The sequence below is a fragment of the Beta vulgaris genome, chromosome 3 (genome assembly GCF_026745355.1).
Source record: "Beta vulgaris subsp. vulgaris cultivar EL10 chromosome 3, EL10.2, whole genome shotgun sequence".
Classification (NCBI taxonomy): domain Eukaryota; kingdom Viridiplantae; phylum Streptophyta; class Magnoliopsida; order Caryophyllales; family Amaranthaceae; genus Beta; species Beta vulgaris.
This window is the reverse complement of record NC_079204.1, coordinates 36,814,476-36,825,937: the sequence shown is the minus strand read 5'-3', so window position 1 is coordinate 36,825,937 and position 11,462 is coordinate 36,814,476.

Sequence of the window (11,462 nt, the reverse complement as noted above, 5' to 3'; positions counted from 1 at the left end):
AGCTTGGCGAATTCTACAAGGGGGATGAGGTGGCACATTCCAGGGCTTGAAACCATTACTATATGAGGTGGTTGTGAGTTTGAGAACTCCATTGATGTTGTGGATGGAGTGGAGTAGGGTAGTCTAGTTTGTTGGACGAGGTGGGATATATGTAACACAAATTATTGGACGCAACTGAGATCTCATGTTATTATTTGTATACTTCAAGTTACTCATATTGAAATTTATGTCATTATGCATGTTATATAATAAGTTATGGTGTAACATGTTGATACAAGACGTATTTTATAGATAAAAGTATACATGTATTTTGTGTCTCTTAGAGGTTTTAATTTGATCATGGAATCTTAAATTAGGTGGGTTAGCACTTTGGGGAGTTGATGTGAGCTATAGAAGATGAATGGTTTGTAAATTAAATGATATTTTTTGTACTTAAAGAAAGATTGATTATGAATCACATTGTTAGAAATACTATCTTTTGAAACTTTTTACAAATCTAACTACCTTTTATGATTACAAAATTTTTGGTTTACAGAAACGTGTATTGTCAAGTATGTCCTACCTTCTTACTTTTGCCCCCATTCGCTTGATTTCCTCCTCATCAAATTGTTTTTGCTTATCTTCCGTTGCATGCAACTCCAACACAATTGCCATATTTTCTTGGATTCTATTTTTTTAAAAGAAAGAATAAGATTTTGAAATTTAAGGATCCTTTGTTTTGAAATCCGATGAAAGCTCTACTCAATTCCTATCAAAGACTAAGATTTGGAATTGAATTTCAAAAATCAAGCTCCTTAACTATTGGAGGGTTTTTAGAAATTCAGGCTTCCATTTTACTTGTTCATTGTTACTCCCTTCGTTTTTTTAATTGCTATATTTTTCTTGAATGGTTATTTTGTTTAAATTGCTACATTTTTTTTATTTGGGTTATTTGGCCCACTATAAAATAATACTATCATATATGTTTTTCTCTTTTTTCACCCAAAAATGCTACTTTTTAACTTTTCCCCATTATTTTACATTAAATAAGCCAAAAAGTACCATCCAAAAAAATTGAGAGTGACATTGCCGAAACGGTTTTTTTTACCAAATACCACTAACAAATTTAAAAATACACCATATACCTCAATGTTTAAAAAATGCACCATATACCCATGAATTTCGAAATCTGTGCTTCATATATCCTTTTCCTAACTGCTGTTAACTCACCGTTAGCTTTATTTACGATTTTGCCATCATTAAGCCCTAACCCTAACCCTAATTCTAATCTAACCCTAATCCTAATCTAACCCTAATACTAATCTAACTCTTACCCTTACCCTAATCTTAAACCTAAACCCTAAATGGACTTACGAATACAACAAATATGAGTTGGTTTAGACGGATGAACGAAACCCGGAGGTTATTGTCGCATATAAACTTCTTCATGAAGAAAATCATGAAAAAAAAACATCTTTGACATCTAATTGACGAATAGACTATTTAAGACAAACAACAATAGTAAGAACTAAGTGAAGAGTAGTAGACTTAACGACGGGACTAAAGGTTTTAAATGAATCAATACCTGCCTGCTGGTAATTGCCAAAAACAACAAGCCTAATTTAAAACCGCTCTACAGAACCATTAGAATTGTATTTAATCCGATAAACCCACTTACAACCAAGTAAATTCTTGTTATAGTTGCGAGGTATCAACTCCCATGTATCATTTAATTTGTTAATTAAAGCAAAATATTCATCAAACATAGCTTGACGCCAACGAGAGAACCAACTCTCAACTCCCATGTATCATTGTCTTTAGAAGGATTGTTAAAGAAAGACTTTGCTCTCAACTTTTACATCTAAATTTTAATAAAAGAATGAATGACTATAACATAATACGAGTAATATTTTAAGTTATAATGAAAGACTATAAAATATAGATAGTCATTGTATATTTCTAAGAAACTCGATGATCATTAAAGTAGAACAATTTGATTTAAATTTATAAACGAGTAGTATTAACACGTCTAGTATGCGTATACTAGCTACGTATACTATTAATTTTATAATGCGAATGTACTTCATTAGCATCTTTCTGAATTTTTATACTCGTATAATTGTTAAGTTTTAATTTAGGGCCGTTTCCAGCTATGAGAATTGGTAAAAAATAATAACGAGTTGACATTACAAGTTATAGTACTGGAATTCTAGAAAGACATTATAAATAGAGAAGATGTGTATGGAAAGCCAACAGTGAGTCTTCAATACTAATCATTTGTCTTTTTTTTTTTTTTTTTTTTTTTTTTTTTTTTTTTTTTGACATCAAGGAATTTTGCATTAATGAAAATCAAGAGTACAACCTAATGATAATACAAACTAAACAGAAACAAGAAACAACAGACAGTAGTAAGAAACTATCCTAATGCATAAAAACAATTTAACATAACCACTAACTAGATAAAGTCCAGGCCGTAGAACACTTGTCTTGTGCGATGGAGAGTGTAAGAAGGATGTGAATGAAACCCTGTTGAAAGACACTACTCGAACGATCTTCATAGAGAGATTGCCATACAACTGCTAGTAGATCCTGTCCACTAGGCACGAAATCCCAAGGGCCTTGATGATCCTCCTGGGATTCTCCTGATTTGCTGAAAAAAGAAGTCACTTTCGAGAGTGACTTCGGACCCTGCGGCGAGGGTCTTCAAAAATCAGTCATATTAGACTGAAACCCGAAAAACGAGGTGGAGGTCTTGACGTGCCCCAAAACAAGTTGGGGGGCCTCCCACAAGATGCGTTTTTTAGGTGTGATGACACATGATGTCATCACGAGAAATTTGGGCGAGTTCGTTTGATGAACTACGCCCCACTGACGGATCCGAAGATCCAAAGTGACAATCTCGAAACCAGAAGACCGACAAACAACAGATCTGAAACATACCAACATGAAAATAAAGAAAGCATAAACTGCCACCCGACACATAGAGCTCCGGCAGACCGACGACTTCCTTGGCGTACTCAAGACACTAATTCCAACTAACACTAGCGGGGGACGGGGAAGGGACACTCGACTACACCTAAACCTAACCAGGGGGGACGGGGAAGGGGAACTAAGACTGAACCTTCTTAAAAAAGGGGGGAAACGGGGAGGGGAAACCATGACCAAGGAAGCTGGGGTGAAGAATCACCTAGCCAAACCAAAACCGTAGGGGTGGGAAGAAGACACAGAACACAAAACAGGCGGGGGAGGGGAACTCACCAAACAGGGGAGGGGGATGAACCGCACAAACTCGGGGCCGGGACAACCAACGACCAAAAAGGCCGACGAAGAGGACGGTGCGAAGACAGAGGGGAACGCACCGACGAACAAAAAGGCCGGCGACAAGGCCGAAAAAGCTAAAGGCCGACGAAGAGGCCGAAAAAGCGAAAAGCGACGAAAAAGAACGAAAACGGAAACAAAACGAAAGGAAACAAAACGAAAGGAAAAACGCAACTCGCCGGAGACCCGCCGGAGACCTACGCGGCGCCGGATCTCCGACGAGTTCTAGGGTTAAAGGGTTGATGTGTTTGTTTAGAGAGAAGGCAGAGGGTTTTTTTAAGAGAGAGAGAATAAAGTCACACTTTTTTAAGCTCATTATGTTTTAATACTAATCATTTGTCAAAGTAAGGTTTTAATTTTTTAAGAGGTGATATTTGTAAAAGGAGTTGATTATCATTTATGAGAATGGCGTGCCTTAAAAATCTGAAGTTATTAGTTTGTGTGATACTGCTCATTTTCATGGTATCAGGTAACGATACTTTATACTTTCTTTTAATATAGTAGGTATTATTATTTTTGTTTTAAGATTAGAAAGGAGAAGTATGCTATATAACCGGAATCTCACACAAGTTAATCCAATACAACTACCCTGGCAAGATCCTGTGAGAATTGCGGGATAGTAATGGAATTTTACCTATAAAGTGCCTATAGGGAGGTTTAATCCCACGACACAACCCTATCACTAAATTAAATATTGTACCTTGTAATTTTGCAGATTTAGCATCAGGGCAGTGGTGCACCATGAAAGGTTATGAATGCAGTCCTAGTACATATCCATGTTGCGATGGAACAGTATGTAGCGGGCCAATATCTGGTTGGTGTTGTACTCTATCGTCTATATGGTGGGGATTCGACTGCTACACTTAACCAGTAACCAATGACATAGTGTGTCATTGTGTGTGAACTTTTGGTTGATATTGCTATGCCTCTATATTTACGATTTAGTTGGAAGAAGGCACGTCGCCAAATAATAACTACTCCATATGGAGGAGTATGTATGATTGAATGATGGTACTTCGTCTGACCATCACATTATCTTTGTTCTTCAATATGGATGTATTATCAATATTTTCTATGTCATGAATATATATTGAGAAGTATGGGATAGATTTTGATTAGGTTTGTACTATATATGGATCCTTTTAAATGCTTTTTCTGGAGTTCTGATATATTTGATCTTGTTTTCATCATTAACAACTAGAAAATGTTTGAGTAACTTTTAGGATTGTCAACCCTCTTAAACTCATTGGAATATAATATTGATATGTATGTAATAAATGAGGGGAGAAGTGATATAAAAATAATATTATAATGTATTTCCAATAAAAATTCAATAATAAAAGGGTTTGAGTTTGTAATCCCAATGTTGTTTGAGTTTTTATTCATAAATTAACTCTAACCATGAAGTGCTAAAATATATATGTATAATTGTTACATTTTAAATTTTTTACAACATTTATTTTATACTATATTTTAGCAAATTCAATATATCAACTTTTTGTAATTTACAATATGAACCAAGTTGATATGCTAAAATAGATGTTGTGACTTTAACTTGTCAACTTTTCGTAATTGTTACTAACTAAAAAAAAATATGTTAACGGTGAAAGTTATATATAATTATAAAAAAATGGTGAAAGTTATATATTGACAAACATAATTATTAATATGTTATAATTAAAATAAAAAAAGTGATGTCGTTATCTAAACTCATCATCAACAAAAAAAAAGTCTATCTGGGTTGGTAGCCTACCTAATTAGTGGATTAGTTATCTCCAAGCTAGTATATGTATTAAATTGAAAAGGTATATGGAGTAAATACATTTTAATGGATAATTCTTAATTACAGTGAAACATCATTGAAAAATTATGTACTGGCAGATATGAATTCAGTGGTTCACATATACTTTTTCCATCTCTTTTTATAAAAAAAACTAATATGAACCCGGTGAACACTAATTAGTGTGTACCCGATCCATATAACGTGAGTTTAGGATAGTGTATATTGATATAATATAGTGTATGTTAAAATGATATAATGTATATTAAAATGATATAGTATATGTTAAAATGATATAGTGTATGTTAAAATGATATAATATATGTTAAAATGATATAGTGTACCTATGTATAATATAGTATATCTATTTTTGATATAGTGTATCTATTTTTGGTATAGTGTATGTTTCCGTAATGTGTTTAAGTAAATATTTTCCTATAGGATATAGTGTACCTAGTTATGATATAGTGTTCCTATAGGATATAGTGTATCTAGTTATGATAAAGTGTATCTATTTTTGATATAATGTACCTATATATCATATAGTGTATCTATTTTTGATATAGTGTATCTATTTTTGATATAGTGTATAAGTGAGTACTTCTTAACCGGTCACGTGCCTGCGCCTGGTCCACACTATTTTTAGTGTGAACCGGGTCCATGCAAGACGGATTGCTCTTTTTGATCTACACACTTTATACTTTGATATTCACATATTTTACTATGACATTTATTTGTGATTTATATATAAAAATAAATATATTCATTCAGGACCTTGTTAGATCTATCTTGATCTATATTTTTCAAATATCAACTTTATAATTTTTCTTTTTTGTAAATGAAAATATAAATGGTCAATATTTTACGCTTGAGAAAAATAAAAGTCAAACGGCATAAATTCAAAAGAAAGTTATACCTATGCAGATTGGCATTAGGGCTGACTGGCAGAGTGGCAGTGCTGCAGTACATCACCATCAAAGGTTACAGCAGCATGAAAATACCTACCCGTGTTGCTGCGGACTAATTTTTTACGGTGGTACGTGATGTCATCCTTTGTGGTTTGGGCCTTTGGACTGCTGCAAATGACACAAGTTTGAGTTACCAACTTACCGAGGAATATGTTATATTGTTAATTTGTTATTGTTGGACGGACTTGTATCGCTTTCTTGTGTTATTTTGGACTAAATTAGTTCGAATCGAACTGAATTAAAATGAATTTGTCTAAACTTAACTGAAATGAATGAAAGCTGTGAGAGAAAACTAACTGAAATGAACTGATATGATCTGATTTGAAATAAACTGAAATGAATTTGTCTTAACTGAAGTGAATTCTTATTAATTTAGTCCAATAGAACAGAGTCTTCTATTACAAAGAAAAGATTTAGTTGTTTGAATAAGCTATGTTGCCAAGTACCAACAAATAATAACTATGTTATTTTGTACTAATAAAAAATAGTATTCATTTTGTACGAGTAAAAAAAAAAAGGAATATTATTTTATAGCGAAGATGATATCAAAAAAATCAAGCAATATATTAATGCAATCTAAATTAACCTATGTTGGTTCATTAAACATGCAAAAGACTAATTTTGGGTGACATTTATTATGCACACTAGTGGAAAAATGAAGAAGAGCTGCGCTGAAAATGACACGTAGGGCTGCGCTTTTTGACAACAGCCCTTTCCATAGCAGCCCTTCACTATACAAGTAGGGCTGCGCTAGTAAAGCGCAGCCCTTTAGAAGGAAGGGCTGCGCTTTTTTGTAAAAGGCGCAGCCCTTTTAGCTTAGAAGGGCTGCGCTTTTAAGTCAAAAGCGCAGCCCTTCTAAGAAGAAGCGTTGCGCTAGTTGGAACTAGCGCAACCCTTTCTTCATAGAAGGGCTGCGCTAGTTCCAACTAGCGCAGCCCTTTACCTTTAATTTTTTTTTGTGTGCATGTGCACACAACCTGCACACTGCACAGCAGCACAACAACATATATATCCCCCCTCCCAGCCCTCACCCCCACCCCCCACTACCCCCACCCCAGCAGCCCCACCCCACTGCCCCCACCCCAGCAGCCCCACCCCTACCCCCACCCCATTGCCTCTCGGCTCCCACCCCCACCACCCACTGCCCCCACCCCCACCCCCACCACCCCACCCCAGCAGCCCCACCACCCCACCCCCACCCCCACCCCCACCCAAAACCTCCCCTTGGACAAAAAAAAATGCAAATTGCAATACGATAATATATGACAAGTGGAGAAAGGTAATAATTAACTTCAAATATATTTAATAATGTTAAAAGTGCACATAGGATTGATAGAAACTAGTACATTCGAGTAAAATCTCATCCTATGCAATCATCGGTAATGTGGGACGCCAACTTATCCCGAACTTCATCAATTTCTTCTTTGGTGAAGTTCCTCAAACGTGGTGTGGAATTCGCATAAACCTTGCAAAACAACCAAGGAATAATAAACACATATATAAGAATTCATCATTTTACCGTAGTTAGTACTTCTAAAAATGACATATACCTTTCCGAAATTCAATCAAAATCAAATGCAAGCCTAAAAGTCTACACAGTAGTTATAATATATCTCATATAATCTTGTTCAAAGAAAATTTGGGGTTAAATGACTTAATAAGTACATTTTGGGAGCGAAAAGGCCAAAATAGGCCGGAAATGGCCTTTTCGTTCCCGAAATGCAACCAACAACAAATGCAAGCTTGGGAATCTACATACTAGTTATATTATGCCTCATATAATCATGTTTAAACAGAATTTGGGGTTAAATCACTTCATAAGTACATTTTGGGAGCGAAAAGGCCAAAATAGGCCGAAAATGGCCTTTTCGTTCCCGAAATGCAACCAACAACATATGCAAGCCTAAGAATCTACATAATAGTTATATTATGCCTCATAATCATGTTCAAAGAGAATTTGGGGTTAAATCACTCCATAAGTACATTTTGGGAGCGAAAAGGCCAAAATAGGCCTGAAATGGCCTTTTCGTTCCCGAAATGCAACCAACAACAAATGCAAGCCTAAGAATCTACATACTAGTTATATTATGCATCATATAATCATGTTCAAAGAGAATTTGGGGTTAAATCACTCCATAAGTACATTTTGGGAGCGAAAAGGCCAAAATAGGTCGGAAATGGCCTTTTCGTTCCCGAAATGCAACCAACAACAAATGCAAGCCTAAGAATCCACATACTAGTTATATTATGCCTTATATAATCTTGACTTCAGATCTTGACGTTCAGTCCAAAACGTATACCCATTAATATCATAACCCTCATAAGAGCGTACAACTTCACGAGGACCAAATGCTAACCACTTGACTGTTTCAGGAACACTTTCATCCAAATCCTTGATTACTCGTTTATGAAACCAATCAATGAAAGTCTTATGCATTTACGTCAATGCCCTCACTCCTTTTCCAGGATTGCTAACACGTAATTCCTCCATATGTTCACTTAAATAAGGATGGACATCTGGTACGTGATGCAATACAAATAAGTGAGCTTGTTTACGCTTTTCTACGGAAGGTGTGATCAATTTTGAACCAATTGTACCCTTGCCCTCAAGTCTGCCCTCGTGTCGGGATGTCGGAAGTCCAACAGGATCAACACTAGCAAAATACTCAGCCACAAAATTACTGATCTCTTCACCCACAATCCCTTGAATTATACTACCTTCTGGTTGTGCAGGATTCCGAACTTTATCCTTCAAAGTTCCCATATATCTCTCAAAAGGATAGCACCACCTCAAAAACACTGGACCACACAGCTTAATTTCTCGAACTAGATGGACAATGAGATGGACCATAATGTCAAAGAATGCGGGGGGAAATACATCTCAAATTTGCATAGAGTTTCAACTACTCTGGACTGCAAGGAATCGAGGGTCGACGGGTCTAGGACTTTGCTGCAGATTGAATGAAAAAATGAACACAGTTCTGTAATGGTGTGCCTCACATGCTTTGGAAGTATCCCACGAATTGCAATCGGTAAGAATACTTGCATCATGACATGACAATCGTGCGATTTCATACTCGATAACTTCAACTCACCATTTAAGGTAACAAAGCGCTTCATATTCGATGAGTAGCCAGTAGGGACCTTAATGCCATACAATGACTCGCAAAAAATCCGTTTCTCTGCACGCGACATCGTGTAGCAAGCTGGTGGCAAATAATTCTTCTCCGAATCCTCCACCTTTTTACTTTTCTGAGTTTCATCATCAACCCTTTCCTCCCCTCTTTTCTTCTTCCTTCCGTCCCTTTTCTGAGCCCACAACTCTGGTCGAATCCCCTCTTTTTCCAAGTAAAGTCGTGACGCCTTAACATCTTTTGTCTTGCCCGGAATATTCATAAGTGTCGCGATAATAGCTTCACAAACATTCTTCTCTATGTGCATGACATCCAAACAATGTCTGACCTTTAGATCTTTCCAATATGGGAGTTTCCAAAAAATGGACTGTTTTTTCCATAATCCTGTAGGTCTATCAACCTCACTAGCAGGTTTACCAAAGACTGTTTCAATGCCCTTCACCTGATTATAAACTTCAGTACCAGTTAATGGTCTATGAGCAACTTCTTCTTCAACCGTCCCATCGAATGCCTTCTTCTTAAACCGATAGGGATGGTCGCGGCTGAGGAGCCTTCGTGTGCGCATATACACATGTTTGCAGCCCTTAAGGTGTGTAGATTTCATGTCATCTAAACAAATCGGGCAAGGTTGTTTTCCTTTAGTCTTATACCCAGATAAGTTCCCATAAGCTGGATAATCGTTCATAGTACAAAAAAGCATGGCACGCAGAGTGAACATCTCATTAGCATACGCATCAAATACTAACACTCCTTCGTTCCACATCTTCTGTAAATCTTCAACAAGCGGCTGAAGGTATACATCTATGTCATTTCCAGGTTGTTTGGGCCCCGATATAAGAAGCGACAACATCATGTACTTGTCGTTTCATGCACAACCAAGGAGGCAAGTTGTAAACCACTAAAACTACTGGCCATGTACTATGCTGCGAGCTGAGATTGCCAAAAGGGTTCATGCCATCCGTACATAATCCAAGCCTCAGATTCCTATCCTCATTACCAAATGACTTATGCACCCTGTCGATAGTTTTCCACTCAGGCGAATCAACCGGATGCTTGAGCAGACCGTCTTTCTTCCTACGATCTGCATGCCACCTCAAATTCTTCGCATCTCCTTTAATTGAGAACATGCGCTTAAATCTAGGTATTATGGGTAGATACCACAACACCTTGGCTGGTGGTCCTTCACTACCTCCAGCTCCTTCACGCTTGTACCTCGACAATCCACAACGTGGACACTCATGTAAATGCTCATACTCATTACGATAAAGCACACAATCGTTAGGACAAGCATGTATCCGCTCGTACTCTAAACCCAAAGGACACATCAGCTTCTTCGCATAATAGTACGACTTTGGCAGTTCATTTCCATCAGGGAGCATCTCAGCTAAAACTTCCAACAACGATGTGAAACTAGAGTCCGTCCAACCAGCGTTCGACTTAATGTTGAACAGTGTTACCACCGCGGAAAGTTTGGTGTACTTTGTACAACCTGGATACAACGGCTTTTCAGCAGCCTGAGACATAGACTAAAAATACGAGGTCGTCTACACGACTGATCTTCAACCTCGTGTATCATCTCGTCTAACCGATCCCTATCATCATCTCCAAATTCATCATCCAAATTCTCATCCCCTAACTCATCATCATCCTTCTTTTTTTCTTCACATACATCATTCTTTACTCCAGAGCTTCCCATATACCTCCCCTGCTCACCATGCCAAATCCATACGTGGTATTGAGGCCTAAACCCACGGCGAAAGACATGCTCCCTAACCACATGTATACTACTAACCTTGCTCACATTTCTACAATCCAAACAAGGACAATAAAAGTCGACTGCTCCAGAGGATGTTTGATATTCTAATGCACTTCTACAGAATTCCAAGACCCCATTCACAAACTCAATCGATTCAGACTACCATACATCCAAGTACGATCCATCTCATTCAAGAAGACCACCTCTAATAATTAAACACAACATTCATTATAATGCATCAATCATTATTAAAGTACACACACTCACATATTCAAATCACACACGTATACAGTTGTCCAAATAATCAGACTTTAACATTGAAACATTTATTTAGGTCTTTGACTAACAACAATAAATATGTGAGGTGATAAAACATTAAATCATACAAACATGCATATGAATATGAATATGATGTACTCAAAACAAATATATAAAAAAGAGATTTAGAGACATGTAAAAGAGAGAGTTAATTCCTTTAACAATCTACATCATGACAAACCGGTTGTTAATGATTTATATTTTATACA